Source organism: Mustela erminea, chromosome 6 (assembly GCF_009829155.1).
Source record: "Mustela erminea isolate mMusErm1 chromosome 6, mMusErm1.Pri, whole genome shotgun sequence".
Classification (NCBI taxonomy): domain Eukaryota; kingdom Metazoa; phylum Chordata; class Mammalia; order Carnivora; family Mustelidae; genus Mustela; species Mustela erminea.
The window spans coordinates 115515474-115533469 of NC_045619.1; the positions used below are offsets into that span (position 1 = coordinate 115515474).

The 17996-nt window shown below is 52.0% G+C and overlaps 1 long non-coding RNA gene across 1 annotated transcript; it reads left to right on the top strand.

Moving 5' to 3' along the window:
* Positions 1-731: 731 nt before the first annotated feature.
* Positions 732-12828, top strand: LOC116594239. Its single transcript, XR_004287121.1, has 3 exons — positions 732-3784; positions 11967-12069; positions 12588-12828. It is a non-coding gene; the product is annotated as an uncharacterized LOC116594239 (long non-coding RNA).
* Positions 12829-17996: the final 5168 nt, after the last annotated feature.

A 17996-nucleotide genomic window follows, 5' to 3' on the forward strand; every position in this document is an offset into this window, starting at 1 on the left:
GAAGGAGAAAGCAGGAGCTTTTTGAATCTGGCTGCATTCTGTGTTGTGGGTCCATGGATCTATCCATAAAAGAAAATTTTTCATGTGGCCTTAAGCTAGGTCCAGTTAGTTTGTAACTGGAATCAGAGGTCTGGGCTGCTACAGGAAGGAGTAGGAAATGTCATCCGCAGACTGCATCTCGGGGAAACCAAGGCACCTCCTAGCTTGTCATGAGCTGGGAAACCTAAAAATACTCTGAGCGGAAAAATATGGTGCCCGGATAGATCTCTTGGGATTTGTTCCTACGTGAAAAGGATGTGACTGTTTCTTCAGTGCGGCAGCCTCACATCAGAGCAGGGCAATGGCAGAGAAGCCCAAAGAATTGGGGTGACTTACCCACGCTCCCACAGGCAGCCGGAGTTGGGACCAGAATCTTGGCCCAGAGCCTCCAAGCTGCAAAGTCAAGTGAAACCCCCAACCTGAAACCCCCCTTTAGAAAGAGCATCCCTTTCTCACAATCGGCCCCGGCGGGCGCTAGCCGGTTAAGTAAGCACGTGTTGCTAGGCTGGCGACAAATGACGCGGCTAATTCCCCTCGCCCCGCTGGTCCCAGCGCCGCGGTGACGCCGCGCTCCCCGCGCACACGTGCGCACTCGGGCGGGCGCGGGAGCAGCTGCAGAGGCCCGGCCGCGGGGGAAGCTGGCGGGGGGTGGGGGTGGAGGCTCAGGAGGCCTCCTGAGCCCCCACCCCACCCCTCTCACCCCTGCGCTGCGGGGAGGGCCCAGCCAGCCGGGCCTTTCAGAGTTAATTAGCCTTCATGAATATGGATGCCACCGCCGATTGAATACGGTTGAGAGGTCATAACCTGACCCCGGCGAGGCGTGCATAAAGAAAAGACTACTTTTCTCGGCTCGGTCCCTAATTGAAAGCCGAGTTGTCAGGCGCTGCGCCGTGGGTGTGATCGCCGCCGCCCCGCTTCTCCCGCAGAAGAAACACTTCGCGGGGCCGCTCTCCCCGGCGCCCGGCCCCCATTAGCAGTCCCTCTAATGACCTGCAGGTCTGTGCAGGCCGCCCCGCCACCGTCCCCCTGCAATGTCGCCCTAATGATATCTGCGCTGGGAATTCATTCCGAAGCGTTCCTTTTCCACGATGGTTTTCATTTCCTGTCATTTAGAGCTGGAAGCATTTATGGAATATCACATGGTTTTCGTTTACACAGGAAATCAGCTGCAGTTGTGAGAAGATACCGACTTACTTTTGGTGTTTGTTTTTGGAAATCCACCCCCGAACTGAGAGGTGGGGGGTGGAGGAAGAGAGAAAACTAACGTGTAGCATTTTCTTGGGAAACAGTTTTCCTTTTTGATCCAGAGTCCCTGTTCTCCCGAGTGGTCTGTGATTATTCAGAAAGCAGCGGTTTATTTCTGACACGTGGTAATCACTTTATGCGAAGAAAGCCCAGCCAGAAGAAGAGACGCTTTTGCTTTTCGCAGAGCGGAGGCGGGAGCGGCGGGCCCGGCGGGCGCGGGGGCGCGCAGCTGTGCCCAAGCCCCGCCCAAACCCCGCCTCCCGACCTCCGCGCGGGACCAGCCCGGTGGTGGGGGTGGCGGGGGTCCGTGGGCCCTGCGGTCCTCGCAGCGCTGGCCGCACCTTCCGGGCACCACGGCCCTTGCTGCCCCGGCCACTCGCTGGCACCGCTCCGCTTGGACCCGAAAAGAGCGGTGTCTTGCGCCCACCCCCTTCACCCCAAGGACCTTGCCGAGTCGGGCCGTTCTTGACCCAGCCGCGACCCATCACCCCAGGAACCAGAGAACTGCAGGAGCTGACAACAGAGATGCGGACTAATGTGGGAGAGTTTGCGATTTGTTCTTTAGGCTCCGCCCTCCGGTGGTCACTGAGTTACAGACTCCAGACTCGCCGCACCCCACAAAGACGGCACTCTCTAGTGACACCCCCCGCCCCGCTTCCTTCCCCAGTGTGGCTCCAGCGACTTCTCCCTTTTCCGCCCGGGTTCGGAGGGCAACTAGACGGCCCTGGGCAATAGCGCCACCTTGTGGGCATCTCCTCTGCACACGTCTCCTCCGATCCTTGGCCAGGATGCTGAACAATCCCTGCGTGGAATGGAGACTGCCTTAACAGATCCAGGGGCCCCAAAACGGATCCAGGGCTGCAGAGGAACCCCCACCAGGATTTGTAGTGGAAATGGTCTCTATCCCTAGAATGAGCTGCAAACAGGATGACAGGTTCTCCTTTCGTGTCATGTACCAAGACATTCCACAGTAAGAAACCCATTCTTATGATTTAAGGCTGACCCCCACTCCAACAAAATGGAAAATGTCCTAGTAGAGATAGGATTTAGGCACTTGTTTCAGAGTGAACTGGTTTGTTACCTTTTCTCAAGGGTAAGAAGGCTCCTAGAGAAGGGAGAAAGCAAAGAGCAGGAGTCCCCCCTTCCCCCTTCCATGTCCAAGAGGGGCAGGAGCCAGCCCTGTGACCACCCTTCGAGGGCAGGGGGCAGGGATCACCCATATGGTGAGACTAGAGGGTGATGAGATGGTGCCTGTGGGAGACAGGGTGGGACAGAGTCCTGTGCACATTTCGGGGGTGGTAAGGGAGCCTTCAAAGAATAATGAGTCCCCCTCGGGCCCCCAGTACCCAGGTGTCCCTCTATGGTTGCTGGTTATCTCTGGCAGCTGAGTCCCATTTAATGGAGACTCTCAGACAGCCTCACTAAGGCCATCCTCTTCCGCTGCTCTCCCCCGCCTCTGTAGCCCGTAAAACCAACAGCCATCTGTGTGAACATGAGCCCCACGTTTTTATAGTCTGTCTACTGGCGGCTGCAGGACAAGTAGGGGACAAAAGCTTCTTGCTCCAGCCCTTTCTGTCTCCAGTATTAAACTGTGTAACACGACCTGTGCTCGGAAACCAAATATTCGAGAGGACACCCAGAAGCCACCTGGCTACCACATCTCTTGATCAGGCGGGTCACTGGTGATGTGAAAATCCCACCTGGGGAATTTTCTGGGCTTCTGAGAGGTCAGCAGGCAAAGCTCCCTCCCATGGTACAGGGAGCCTGGCCTCCCGGCTGTCACAGGCATGTTCCAGATCTCGGGGTGTGCAGACTCTGTCTCAGTGGGGCCTGGGAGCGGACTGGGGGAGATGCTGCTCCTTTCCACAGCAGGTGGTTCTGGTCTCCGTCTGAGGCTCTCCCACCTCTTTCCTCCCAGGAACTGCGTTCACCTCATGTTGCTTGTTACCTAACTGATGAACTATCAGAGTCAGCGTGGTGCTTCTCTGAGGCTCTCCAGCTCTGCACTAGCTGGGCCCCCGAGGAGCTCCTGAGAGCAGCCCATGGCAGGCCCAACGCACTGATCTGGTATATTCTGAGATCCATCTTCTCGCTCTCTTGTCTCTCTCTCTCTCTGTCTTCCACACAGCGCTCCTCTTTTTTTCTCCTCTCTCTCTGGAAGTATGGAGTTTATTGGCCTCTGCTGGAGGGAAAAACAATCACAAACTTAATTACTGTAAGATCCAAACCCTGCCTGGCTGTTTTTGGTTTCAGGGTGGTTCCCAGTGAATCACTAGGGCACACCCTCTCTCAGCTTAGGGCTCTTCTGGGTCCCGTTGGCTTGACCACCTGGAAAATGGGAGGATTTTCTGAAGGAAGGGCAAGTTTTGAAAGGAAAAACCAGATGCCTGAGAGCTTCTCTGTCTCCCAACCCCACAGGGGCCCAAGCCAAGCCCAGTCTCACAGGAGAGGGCTGGCAGGAGGCTGTGGCCTCTCCCAGAGAGCGCCTTCCCCTGAAAAGGTGAGTGGCTTCAAACCCCCCCCCCACCCCTACCTCCCCCCCCCAACCTATGGCTTTACTGTCCTGGATTCAATTTTAAATAGATCAGCATTTCAATATGTATGTATTCCTGCTGCATTTACAAAAACGCGAACCCAACCTTCTGGTAACATGCCAGAAGAGATATATAATGATGTTGTTTAGCAGCAACTGTGTTATTCGGTGTTGTTGACAGTAAAATAAATTAACATAATAAACATAATTTGCTCAAAAACGGCTAAGGAAAAGCAGATGGTTAGCACATTTCACAGGACCTGTTGGTCCAAGTTTGCACGGATGTTTAGACGCTGTGCTGCCTGCAACAGATGCTCGCCTGGGTCCCCACGTGACGGGCACAGGCATGGGGGAGGGCCCTGGAAAAGGAGGTACAGGGCAGCCACATGGGGCAGGGTCCCAGCCAGGGCCAGCCCAGGGCAGGAGCGTCCACAGAAGCACCCAGAGAGGTCTCCCAGCGCCGGGCTATTAGCATTCACGGCCTGTCCCTGCCCAGAGCCCTTCCTTTGTGCGCCTGGAACAAGGGAGCTTTCTTCCGGGGCGGGCTGGCGCTGAAGCCCTCAGGCTGCTGCCTCCCAGTCTCACAGTGGCTTCCGGGCCAGTGGGCCTTGCCTGGATGCTCAGAGTAGTGCCTAAAAAAGAAGAAAAAGTCATTTTTTTAGGAGGAGGCCTGGGGAGCGGGGGTTGGGACGGTTCTCTTTCTCCCTAAGTTGGAGGGGAGGGGGCCCACGGGTCACTGTAGTCGAGGTCCTGGTGGTCTGGGGATACCAGCTTCTCCCCCCTTGCCAGCGTTCAGAAGAGCTTGAGAACCTTCTGAAGGTTCCTCTACTGCCTGGGCACCTGTAGGCAGAACCCTGGGGTTCATACTGGAGATTCTGACAGGAAAGGGCTCAGAGCAGGAGGCTCAACCCTGTAGGAGATGACTGGAAAGATGGATGCTTGTCGTAGGATGACCTAGGGGCCCGTAGTGCCCTAGCTTGGTTGTGAACTCTGCAGTGAACCTGAGTCCAGCTTCTTGTTCTCTAAGTGGAATTGTTATGAAGGCCGGATAGAATGGCTGTTACAGCGTGCCCAGCATGCTGCCCCGTGTGCTGTCCCCACGAGTGCTCTCCCTAAGTGGCAGCCATCTTTAATCCTGATGGCAACAGCTAAGATGGTTTCATGCAAAAAGCAGCATTCCCCCTGGATCCAGAAAATAATGAGAAACCCATGCAGGGGTCTAATGGGCCACTCAAACAGCATGACCAAGACTTAGCTGTCCCCAGCAGCTCCTAGCTGATCTCCAGCTCCCTTTGTGACCCTACATGCTATCTTCCATCCAACAGTCCCCAACAGTTCCTCTGCTCCAGACCCACTGTCAGGCCAGGTTCTCTGGGAAGCAATTGCAAGGCAAGATTAGAAGGCTCGTGGGGGCGGGGGGGATGTGCGAGGGAGAAAGGGGTGAGACAGCAGTAGGAGTCGGAGAGTCTTCAGACCAGGATGCAGGTCTGACAGCTGGGAAAGGAGAGACTGAGGAAGAAAGTGGGTAACAACAGCCTTGGACCACAGTGCTGCTCTAGAAAGCCTGTTCCAGCCCAGCAGGGAGTACACTGTTGGGGTTCCAGCTCCAGTAATCCTCTGGGTCAGTCATGGGGCAGAGCGTGGCCTCAGCTTGAGTGCTGGGTGGATCTTGATGGCATTGTAGCTGGAAGCTGTCTGACCACTGTCCTTCCAGAAGGTTCTATCCTGAAGGGAAAGCAGAGCAACACACCCAGATGATACCGCACTGACATGTGGGTTCCCACAGCACTTGGGGCAATATGCCCCCGCTCTCCAAGCGCCTGCCTGGCTGTCACACTCTTCTGTCGTCCACCTCACCCCCATTCCCAGCCACTGTGCTCCAAGCCCTGGATCCTCCGCAAGGCCAGCTTCTCCCAGTGTTGTGGCTTTTAGGGCTGCCCAGAATGCTGAGCTCCTCCTCTTCCCCTGGTGGATTCCTCTTGCAGTCTGAGTTCAGTGTCAACAAGGCTTTCTTGGGACCTGGCGTTCTGAAGTCGCCCCCATCCTTGTCTTCCACAGTGTCTTATTTCAGCTTTGCACAGTCCTTTTTCCCTGTCTATATTCCGTGTGTTTCTTCTTGTTGTTTATGTGTGTGGGGATTGCATCACTTGTGGAGATAAGGGGCCTTCTCTGATTGCTTGCCACTGGTTTTCTAGAACAGTGGCTTGCTGAACAGTAGCCATACAATCTGTACATGATGCAGGTGCGAATGCAAGACCCAGAAAGGCTGGGGGCACTAGAATCTGGTAGCTGAGTGCTCTGCACGAGGCTCTGCCCACTTTTCAGAACAAAAAAAGAATTAGATACTGAGTGTTTGTGGGCCTCAGCTCTGCTCCCCTGGGACTCTTAGGTCTAATAGGAAAATTGAACAGGGAAAGTGCTCCAGAACAAGGGCATGAGACCCATTGAAGGTATTTACGCTTTACTGAAACCTTTCAGGACTGTTAGCATAACAACCACTGTGATGTGCTGACATGCCAGTGAAGGGTGGATCACAACCTCTTCCCCCAAAATCCCTTCTCTCTGAGGAGTTGTTTTTTGTTTGTTTGTTTGTTTGTTTTGTTTTTTTTTTGTCTTTTTTTATCCTTTAACATAAAAGACCTGCTTTTGCCTCTAGCCCAGGAAGTCGGCTCAACTGTTGGCAGTTTAGTTATTACCAGCCGAATGTTCTAGAACATTCCAGTAACTTGCTCTATGACCTTGGGCACTTTTCAAGCACAATTCTTCAGTCATTTTGCAGGGGCCGTGGGAGGCTGTAGCTATACCAAGTTCTTCTGGCTGACGTTTATAAACAAATGTTTGCAATTGATACTTCTACACCAAAACCAAGCAAAACGTCCCCCTAGAACCACACCCAATAACAACCTTAAAAACCCTGAAATTTCCAATTATCCCAAATCCTCTGGACTCGCAGAACATAGCCCTCTCAGGACTGTGTGTACTGTGCTAGCGAATCATCCCCAAACTATTACAAAAATCTCCACCAGGGCCATGGCAGCTGCGGCACAGATGTTCCTCAGAGCGGCTTGGGCATTGTTTAGTATCAATAAACACTATCTCTAAGGCATAACACGTGAGCCGCGAGCTAGAAATAGTGATAACAAGAGCCATGCCGACCATTTGCAGGGAAATGGGATCCGACTGGGGACTGAGGGCAGACCCCTCCCTCCCGCATGGAATGCCCAGTTTCAGAGCACACTGTGATTTAGGTGTTGAGCGTTGGCAGGCCTCAGGCTCGGATCTCTGTGCCAAATGGCCAGTTTGCTCCTAGAGATGGATGCCTGGAGTTTGTGCTAAACCTGGACACCCCGAATTTGTGGTTCTCAAGCCCTGGGCCCGCCTTTTGGAGTTTGCCTAGCAGATGTCTCAAAAGATTTAACTCTGCGTGTGCTGATTTCTGAAACCACACAGGTTGTGGTCGGCTCAGCCATCACCAGTTTAAAAGACGTAACTCCCAGCTAGATGCCATCCCTCTGGGAGAGCCAGCTACTGTGTCCCTGTTCTCATTTCTGCCAGAACGGGCCCCCTGCAGAGATGACAAACCATAGTAGACCTCAGAGCTCTCCAGAGGTCCCTTGAGGTGTGATGCTAAAGCAGTGTGCTTGCCCACCAGCAGGAGGTGATGAGGCTAAGGCCATGTTCAGGGCATCCCCATATTGAGCCTGGAGGGGACCTTAGAGATGGGCTAGCCTGACCCTCATTCTGCAGATGTGGACCCATGGCCAAATCACTGACATGATTGTTTCAGGTCACATGACCAGGTAGAAGCAGCTAGAACTGGCCCAAGGTGCAGTTTGATGATTGATGTCAATATCTACTTCCATCTAGTCCTTCTGTGGTTGTGCCTCATTTTTTAAGTGCAGATCATTGCGGGGTGATTAGTATACCCTCAGCTAAAGAGAAATTCTTCCACAAATGACATTTTTTTAAAAAGTCGACCAAAGCAGCTTATCAGCCTGAGGATCTGAGTTCAAAGTTTCCTGACCCTGTAATATGGGAAGGACACGGGAGAAGGACATGAGATTTTAGACTGATCCAGCTCAAGGACATTTATTCTTAGTAGGTAAGAGTCTGGGGGTTCTATATGGTTCTAAAAGTGCTAAGAAAGGGTGAAGATTCTAGAAAGTCTTGCTTGGGTCTTTTCTAGTCTACACCAGGGTAAGTCTGATCACTGTGTGAGTCACAGTGTCATGTGCTGCTCTAAGTGTTAGGGGCAGGTCCAGGGTGGACACCTCCTGAGGACTGTCTGCACCAAGGGACAGCCTTCTCAGACCACCTGGAAAAGACCCCCTTCCACCTACTCTGGTCTGGACCAGGGTACGTGCATGCTCTCCAGCCTGTTACACTGTGACTTGTCTGAACTGACTGTTCCAGGAAAGGAATGAATTTCAGGACCTTTTTGGCTGTTGAGGGGGAGTCTGCCAAGTTCTCCACTAAGTCTCCCTCTCCCTATTTCAGAGGAAGAGTGTTTTTTCCAATGTGGCCTGTAGCGACTGTGGGAGGCAGGGCCTGGTCAGGAACCCAGACCTTCAAATCCTGGCCGCCGTCCCTCTACGCCGGTGAGCCAGCATTAATGAACGAGAACACGCCCTAGCTCATCGGAGCCTACAGAGCAGCTGGCGAGGGGTGGGAAGAGTGGACAGCTGCACACGGATAGCCTTCCAAGTTCTCCAGGCGGCCCCAGAGTGTCACGGGCGGGGGCCCCGAACCATGGCAGTGGACGCTAGGCCTCCTGGAAGGCAGGTCTGGGAGCATCTGTTATCGGTAGACCAATCTTTGTTGAGCGTCCACCACTTGCCGGGCACTTTGCTGGGCACCAGGGCCACGAGGACCGGGAAGCCAGCTGCCATCCCCAATCTTGGCAGATATAGGAGGAAACTATTTCAGGTCCATCAGACAGATGCCCCAGTACAGGGGAGGTGTGTGTGTGCTTGACAGAGAACACCTCGGGCCAAGAGAGCCACTCCGGTCAGCCCTGGCAACAGTGCTAGAGGCTGGTGGCTGAGCATGTCACACCCATTTCTCTGCTGGTGAGTGTGGGGACAGAAGTGCTGCCCTAGCTAGGCTCCTTGTCACTCCATTGTGTGTTTGTACCTGGCTGTTTTTCTAGCACTGACTTCAGTAACTGCCCGCAAGATAGGGTCCCGGGAAGGCAGTGGGAGCAGCCAGAGCCCTGCTTCCTCTCTCCGCTCAGGTGAGCTAAGGCGGGGCTCGAGTCCCTGCTTTAGCGCCTGTCCCACCTTCCTGATCTTCTCCTGATGGTGGCTCCGAAGGGCGCCCCAGGTACACCTGTGCCACACACAGGTCAGGCATGTGCTGGGGGTGCTGGATTTTCAGGCATGTTGGGTTTAAATGGGGCTGAATTATTAATCAAGCCCTGTGGCTGGGGCAGAGCCCGAAGGGAGATGGGGCTTCAGTGTTGAACAGGGGTTGGCTCAGGCCAGAATCTCCCTCTCCCAGCTCTGCTTTCTGCTCTGGAAATCCAAGCGGGTGCTGTATGGAGCGCCCAGGTTGGACCAAATCTCCGGATGCATCTCAGTGGGGATCCTGAGAGTGGCTGAGGGAACTCCCCCCAAACACACACATTGCCCCAAGCGTTGTGGATTAATAAACACCATTTAAAAATAATTACAAGTGCTTGATAATTAATTTCAGAAAAAGCCTTTGCCAAATAACTCATTAAATGTAATCTCCCCGGATGTCAGCTCTGCTCATCGTCAGGCCTTTGGTGCACACGGAGAGCAATGCAGAGCTTAGCTTAAGTTTCCCTTCGGAATTGTTGCCATCTTTAGCTGTTTTCCTGATTTGTAGCCAGTTGATGTCCCAGCAGAGTCCATCCTGGTTCTCTGCAGTCCCGGACCGTGTTTGTGTGTAGGGGGGAAGCGGGGGGTTCTGGCAAGATATTTGGTTGGAGGGCACCTTGGGCTTCTCTCTGAGGCAACCACAGGCAAAGGTGAGAAGTTCTCATTTCTGTACTTAGATCCTCCCTGATCTTTTTTCTGAGGTGGACTTACACAAGTGTCCAGTGAGTGAGGGTAAAAGAAGGTGGCATGGTGGGCAGCGTATGCCAAGAAGCCTGCCAGGGACCAAATGGTGGTAGCTTGGTGAATGGCATTTTCTTCCCCTCTTTCAATTTAGGTCAGCAGTTGGCTCTTCTTTGACTGTATGGGGGGGATCCGGGCAACAAAGCTGGCCGTGACTGGCTAGACACAACAGACCCAAAGAGCTGTGACACAGGCCCTTGCCCTTTGGTGACTCATAGTCTCCTTAGAGGATTGAGATGTGTGTGTATGAGGGATATAAAACCAATAGAACTCTCCATTGATGGTGGAATGTGATGTCAGATGAGGGATTTGGAGAATGATTCCTTTTAGAGGTCTCAAGAGAAGGAGCTAGCCCTTTCTTGGTGATCCTGGGAACCCTTCACAGAGGAAAGGAGATTTAAATGCTGTCCTAAAAACATGGTAGAATTTGAAAGACATGGGGGTGGCAGCAGAGGACAGCAGACATAAAGGCCCATGGACAGGACCACACAGGGCACTTTGCTCAATGGGTTCACTGGCCGGGTGGGCTGAGGAGGAGATAGGACAAATCAGGCTGGAGAAGTGGGTTGGGACCAAATCGTTCAGGGTCTTGAATGCTAAATTTTAGTCTGACAGAAAATTTGTTTTGAAAGAGGTGATGAGATCAGGGTGGGAGTTAGAGGTTTTACAGTGGAAGGTATTGTAGGGGAGATTTTGCCAGCCCCCACATGTGGTGTCTCAAGAAACTCTGGCTATGGGATACAGGATGAATGGTTCAGGTACAAAATATTCTGGGTAATCTGCTACTCTGAGAATGGGTTGTACCCCAAGTGACAGAAAAGCCCCAAAATAACACCAACTTAAAAATGGTTGGGTTCTCTCACATTCTAAAACTTCAGTAGATAGTTCAGGGATTGGATAGTTTTCTATGGTGTCAGCAATCCAAGTTGTTTCCAGCTTATGGATCTGCAGTACATGACTTTTCTTCCCAATAGCTTCTCATGGGCCAGTATGGCTGCTGCAACTCCAGCCTTCACATGTCATTCCAGGCAACAGAAAGAAAAATGGAAAACTAAACATGGCCATGAATTCCTTGACAGTTCTCCCACTGAGAAGTGGGGATTATGTCCTCACCCCTTGAGTAGACTACTTTGTGCTCTAGAAGATGGCAGAAGTGATGTTACACCAGTTTCCAAGTCTAAGTCTTAAGAAAATGGCAGCTTCCACAGCCTCTAAGAACATTCTGGAAACCTTGGGTTGCCATGTGACACAGCTGACTATCCTGATGGCAGTGTTGGAGAGGCCCTGTGTAAGGACTGCCTTTGACAGTTACTGTTGAACCCAGTCTTCTAGCCTTCTCCACCAAGGTGCCATCATGGCCGCCATTGGCTAGCTCACCCACCAGCTGAACATCACCAACAGACTCTGAGAAGGGAAAAACATACCACCTAGTGGACTGTATCTAAGTTTTAAGGTCACAAAATTGGGAAAGACAATAAAAATGATTGTTGTTTTAAGTCACTAAATTTTGGGGTAATTTGTTATTCAACAATAGATAACTAGAACAAAATTTGGTACCCAGAATTGGGTTGCTGCCATAGCAAAAAGCTAACACATGGCCTTGGCTTTGGGATGAGACATTGGGAAAAATCGGGGAGGACCTTGTGAGAATTGTTAATAAAAGTTGGAGGGATTTCAGAAAAACTACTGTGAAAGCCTGGAGGACAGTGAGGAAAATGTTATTGGAGGCTACAAGGAAGTTTGGCACACCGTTGCCTATGGTCACACCAGCTCATGCTCTCTCTCTCTCTTAAATAAATAAATAAATAAATAAATATCTTCAAAAATAAAAATGAAAAACAAGAATGTTAAGGGCATTGTCCATAATAGCACTTGACTGAGAGCTGCTGGGAGCCACTCTCTGAGAGCAGGACATGGCTCCAACCAGGGAACTAGAGACATGAGCCTGGCTGGATTTCAAATTGCTATGGACCAGTTGCCCACACAGGCTTCCCCTCCTCTCTGCTTTTGAAGGGAGGGTATTAAATGGAGCTTTCCTATCCTGACATCCCCATCACTTGTTGTAGGTGTGGGAGCCACGGAATTCTTTCTCAATTTCGGTCTTCGGAATATCGTGCACTAGACTTGAAGAGCTGCTCCTAAAGAAGCTCCTGGACAGACCTGCCTGAGGTAATGAGAGGCAAGACCTTATATCCGAGCCTCAACTGTGGTGGAAAGAGACCTTTGGGGGTCCTGGAATTTTGTGTTTTGGAACAACTGTAAGTAATCTGCACTGGAGTATGGCCTGTGGTGGACTAAATATAGCGCACGTTCTTTGAGGTGTGCCCACCACGCTTTGGGCTTGGGTCACAAACCAGCTGGATTCGAGGACCCGTTCATTTGAGGTAAACTCACAGTCTAGTTTGAATGCAAACAAAAACATTGTAGGTTAATCCTTGGGGTCTACAAATCCTCTGTCAGCACTTCACCTCTGGAAAACCCATGCTGGACTCAGGGATGATACACTAATAGCACCAAATGGGGGGTGGTGTGGAAGGAAGTGGGTGAGAGAGAGAACCACCAAAGAGAAGAGTGACCACACTCCAGGCCCACCAACATGTGCCCAGTTTTCCACAAGGCTGTGGAGGGCGCCCCTCTTTGGGGGAGGGGGAGCAGTCTAAGAGGCTTCTGGGGGACCCTCCTGGCAGGTCACATGTGGAAGGGCAGAGGCAGTTACTGAAGAACCACACTCGGGCCTCAGGACACCAAGGAGCCTGTGGTGAGACGCCGCTCCCCAGACAGGCGGCCATCGAGACCCAGTGCTTCGTCCGCTCCCTCCCAGAAATTCCCCTTCTCTGCTCTACAGCTGTCAGAAACCTTAACTAACTGAAGGAAATGGATTCTATTGCACACAATCATAATTGCCTCCAGTGAAACAATAAAAAAAATTTTTACTGCTCCTCTGCAGTTGAGTTGTTAGAAAGTAAAGTGGAGTGTGCCAATTTAAGAGCCCGGAACGTAGTTTCCTTTGGGGACAAAAGCCCGAGCTGTCAAATGCCTGGTGGTTGGTCAAAGCGGAGCTTCCGGTGGCGGTAGGAATGTGACAGCAGACGCCGAGAGAGGGAGTGGGCAGAGAGTGGCTCCTGGGAGCCCGGTCCTTCTTTCTCCATAACTTTTTCCTAAATGAGCAAATGCCCTGCTATAGAAATGTCCAGCATTTTCCAAATGATGTTCCAGGTAGAGCCAGTTGACTCACCTATCTGAGGAAGCACTTAAAACCAAGCTTCAGGGGCAGATTCCAGGCCCTCCTGACGCTAGTAAAGGGGCAGGTGGCGACTGGCCCTGGGGAACGGATGGGGCAGGGGCTGGCCTTGGCCGGGAGGCAACGCCGCTCACCATCCCCTAAAACCACCATCAGGGTGAGGAAGGAAGCCTGGGGAAATGAGACATACACTTGAAAACACACATTTTTATTCCGGATTAGGTGTGTCTTCCCATTATAAGAGGGAACAAATGACCCAGGCTGCTGCTTAGGACTCCTGGTGACAGGACCCCAGACTGGGCCAAAGAGCCTGGGCCTAGGGCTCACCCTTGCCTTGGCCTCACCGACCTTCCAGATGGTGCCCGGGACACACCACATGGATGGCTCCCCCGGACCACTGAGCTGAAGGAGTAGAGCAGCGTGGGTCTCCCGGGTGGGAGCAGAGCCAGTGCCTTGCCCCCCACTCCCAGCATCTCTGCACATGCTCCCCGTGCTCCCTCAATGAGCCGTCCTGTCCTTGTCCCTCCCACACCACGGTGGCCAACGTGTCCGGCCGGGAGCAAGGGGCCACGCCACAGATCTTGTTTCAGGAAGCAGCGTGGCCTCTGGCCTAATTGTAGGGGTGGGAGCACAGAGGCAGCCACAGGCCTTTCCTCTGCCAACAAAAAGGCTGAAGTTCAGTCTTCCTAGGTTTCATTTCAAAGAAAGCTAAAACCCCCTCATTTCGCCTAAGTGCTGCCTTCACAGAGTGGAAATGGAGACTTTTATTTGTCTCTGCCCACTGCTTTCTGCACCCCACCTGCTTCGGAGGTGGTCTAATGGGTAAATTACTCATGTCCTGCTAATCAGTTCCAGGGCCTGCGACAGGGAAGCGAAGGGAGCCAGTTACCACAAGGGCTCCTCCTCCCTGGGGCCGCGAACCCGGCAAACTCCCTGCTTCCACTTAGGACCCAGGCTCCCTCTGAGCGCCTTCTGGGAGCCCTGATCTGGGTTCAGCTGGGGCTCCTTTGGATGAGAACTCCCAGGAGAGCTTCCTACTCAGGCCTCTTGAAAGGGCCAGCGGGGTCTGACCTGGGGTAGGAGGAAGCTGTTCCTGCCCCCCCAACACCCCATCCATTCCCAGGGGGCACAGTAGGGCCCCAGGAATATTTTATTTGTTAAAGAAATATTATATTTATTAAAATTAGAAACGTTAAAAACTCAGTCTTTCTTAAGCTTGTAAGTTCAGCTTCCAGTAAATCTAGCATTCACTTTGAACTTGAAATGTTTGATCCCACTTTTTTTTTTTTTTTTGAGAGAGAGAGAGAGGAGAACGCGCAGGCACACAGGGTTGGGGGTGCAGGGGGAGAGAGCGGGAATCTTAAGCAGGCTCCATACCCAGCGCAGTGCCCATCCCGGGGCTTGGTCTTCAGAGCTCATGACCTGAGCCAAAATCAGGAGTCAGACACTTAACCGACAGAGCCACCCAGGCAGCCCTGTTTGGTCCCATTTTGAGTTCTCATCTTACCCAGCTGTTATACTTAAAAGCTTGGAGGGCTTCATGAAATCTTCCATAATAGTCTTAGATTTCCATACAGTTCAGTCCGGCCAGTTTCCCTCTGACCCCCTTCCCATCCAAATGCCCCATCGTCTTAGGGAAAAATATGACCTGGGAATTAGTGTTCAAATGGGATGTTTCCACAGATGTAAATATTGGAGACTTGGTTCTCAGCAGACTCCAGTTGCCCTACGTGCTTTGACCACATGGCCTATGGTATTTTCGAACCTGGAGACAACTGCCTCTTTCTCCACACAGACCGGAGTATTTCAGGAAGCCGCCTCTCCCTGTGTCCCTTCTGCTTCTGTCTGGAAGGCTGGGTTGGAGCATGCCTGCCTCAGGGTGGGCTGCTGACAGGGCACAGCGTCCCCTCAGCAGGCTGGGCACATCTGGGCGCTCCCCCTCGGTCCTGCCCGGGCCCACCTCCATCCTCCACTGCTCCCGTCTCATCCTGGCCTGGGAGGGAATCGAGGCCCCTCACTCCCCTGGGGCACCACCACGGCCCATCTGGTGAGATACTTCGGCACCTCAACTCACAACTGTGATTCAGTCAACAAACATCAGTGGCAAATCGCTAATCTTTCAGGATTTCCCCAGTGGCATATTCTTTATTTTGGAAGATTGGTTTTGTATTAATGGATAATTTCCATGAGAAGTGAATTCAGGTGTGACTTGGAAGAGAAAGTCATTGCTGGAAAATTAGAGAGACGTCCCATTTTAAACACACACACACACACACACACACACACACACACACTTTTACAATAATAGATTTTTAACAAAGGACGTCTTTGGAGAGTTTTAAACGAGTCTCCTCCCTGTGTTGTCCCTGGACTATGAGCGAGGGTGGTTAACATTGATCAGGGGCTCTTGAGTCACCAGTCCTCCTGGCTGTAGCCCACCGTTCATGGGCCTGAGCGGCTCTAACAGCACGGGGCTGGTGTCAAGCAGCCTTCGCCTGGCTTGTTGAAAACCAGTAGTTGTGTAACACTCCGACTAGGTAATTTGAAAGGTGCCCTTGGGGATCCATATATTTTAATTTCAAGGCCTTAATTCATGAGCAAGTCTATTCAATAAGGAACAGGCTTAGGGAATTGCGCAGAGGGAAAGAAAATGTCCACGAGGCCAATTACACCAACTCTGGACCTTTCCCAGCTCTGGGGCCGGGTACGACCCGCCTGTGAGAAAGCATGGGCCGTTTCCCTGGTTTGCGTGTGTTTCAGGGAGCAGGGATTTCTGCTTTTACTCAGGTTGATTTATTTTTCTTTTCCTTGGTAATTGTTGAAAAACAAAATAAAACCTCCTGTGAGCCTTTTAGAACTTCTGGAAAAGTCCCTTCGCTGAGGAGCTGACTCTGAGAATTGTGGAGAGCGGAGCTGGAAACCACTTCTCCGCAGCCCTTTCATTCCTGGGTGTGTCTGGGAGACATGGGGCTCCCCAGGATGCCGTGAGGGAGTGGGTGCTGCCCGGGGCAGTCAGCAAAACTGGGTTTGTGTTGGCTGGAGGCACAAGAAAACCTTGCTGATGGCACAAAAAGATAACTGCACCATAAGGGGAACAAAATTTTCCTCCTCACCTCGAATGAAAAGAAAGAGAAAAAGGTGACCAAAAAAAAAAGAAAAAAAAAAGAAGCTTACAATGGCTTCATATGAGTCCTTTTAACTCAGAGCTACTGTCTGATGCTTTGAAGGCCACTTTAAGGCAGATTCCACTTGTAACCCCCCTTGAGGGGGGTTTAAAGTGGGGATGCTGGGCATTCTGTTCCAGGGTAAGTGTCCTTCAGGCCTGTGGGATGGTTGCACTTCCTTAGGTGGGCAGATGGCTCTTCCTAAAAACGAGGGAGAGAGTCTGTGGGGTTGGTTCGATCAGGGTAGAAACTGCCATGGGTATCCTGTCAGGGTCACTGCCAGCAATCCCTTAGCACCTGCGCCGTCCCCTTCCTCAGTGGCCACCTCGCCTGGATCCCAGTGCCTGCCAGACACTGCCAGGGCCATAGGGACATGGGGACTTCTTCCCCACAGCTCTCTGGGTCTGCCTGGGCCACAAAGGGGATGAGGGACCCCTACGTTTTTGGGCACAGTGAGGACTGCTGTGCCCTCCAAAGCCTGCAGACACACTGGGCTCCATGTGACCCCCTGGGATTCGGAAATTTTCCATCCCCGCAGAATCCCATCTCCTGTTTTTCTAGGATGACCCCATCACCTGGACCTCAGCCAGACCCTGGGGAGACCGTGGGTCACAGGAGGAGGGACTCCCATGGAATCTACAGGTGCTGGGCAGAAGAGGACTCTGGGTCAGTGAGGGTCATTCTTAGGTATTGGCTGAGCCTCTTGGGCAGGTGGGGGACTTTACAGGGTCCCTCATGCAGCTCATTTGCATATCTTTGACATCATCCTGAGCCCCCCAGCCTCTCATCTTCTGCAGTCCTGCCTTGCTGTTGTCATTGCTGCGCATGGTGGTTCAGGTTTCCCTGCGCTGTTTGGGGTCCATGTCACATCTCACTATGCGACCGTGTCCCGCCCACCTTTGCCTTCCCACCCCAGCTGCCCATAGCTCCTCAGCTGTCCCAGAGAGCTTGTGCTGAATCGCTTTTTCTAGAAAGCACTTAAGGTAACTCAGAAGATACGTAAAAATACAATCAGATGAGAAACATTATTTTCTGACTCAATGGATTTCAGTTCTTTCCAGTCCTGAGAACCTAGGGATTGATGCATCTAAATCTCTTCGATGCAAGGGTTTACCCAGAAACTGCCCCAAAGTAGACACAAAGAAGCAGTCCTGGGTTTGGAAGGAAGACCCACCAGCTGGCTCCTCTCGTTTGGTTATGTGGTGATGGACGGTGATTCCAGTTTCATGCCTGTAAATCTTTTTTTATTTGCTGGAGTGTATGACCCTCAGTGAGAGGCGTGATCAGTCCCCTCCGTGGCTAATGTTTGGGCCCCCAGCATGTAAGAGAACTTCAGCCTGATTTGAGCCCAGCCCTGAAGATAGTTGTTCATAAAGTCTACAGCCTGTGATAACACATTTTCCTCACCCCCCTAACCCCCTCACATGAGGGGAGCAAATCGCTGCCTGCCCTCGAGTCTTTTTAAATCTCTGTAGCATTTAGTGAACTACCAGTGTCTGTACTGGGTTTTTATTTATTTTTTTAAAAATTTTATTTATTTATTTGAGAGAGAGAGAGAGAGCACAAGCAGGGGGAGTGGCAGGCAGAGGGAGATGGAGAAGCAGGCTCCGCACTGAGCAGGGAGCTCAATTTGGAGCTGGATCCCAGGACCCCGGAATCATGACCTGAGCCAAAGGCAGACGCTTAACTGA